Consider the following 237-nt stretch of genomic DNA (forward strand, 5'->3'; position numbering starts at 1 on the left):
AAAATGAGCAAGTGCTTTTAGAAAGAGGGCCCTGATAGCCACAAACCTTCAATTTGTTTAAAAACAAAACACCCTCCCAACCCCCACACAGTATCCATGAAGCATACAACAAAACAAGGTATGCCTGTGATGGAAATTCATATCAGTGTGTGTGTAGGCTTTCATGACCCTTAGCCAAGATGATTGTTCTGCTATGCGTCTATAAAATAACTATGCCTGGTGTGTCCCAGGAACTGG

General features: G+C 42.2%; 1 protein-coding gene across 5 annotated transcripts in view; it reads left to right on the top strand.

The window, feature by feature from the left end:
* Window positions 1-237, top strand: part of UBE2D3 (ubiquitin-conjugating enzyme E2D 3) — a 25615-nt gene that overhangs the window by 15454 nt on the left and 9924 nt on the right. The window lies entirely within an intron of this gene.

The sequence above is a fragment of the Bison bison genome, unplaced genomic scaffold (assembly GCF_000754665.1).
Source record: "Bison bison bison isolate TAMUID 2011002044 unplaced genomic scaffold, Bison_UMD1.0 scf7180017864263, whole genome shotgun sequence".
NCBI lineage: Eukaryota > Metazoa > Chordata > Mammalia > Artiodactyla > Bovidae > Bison > Bison bison.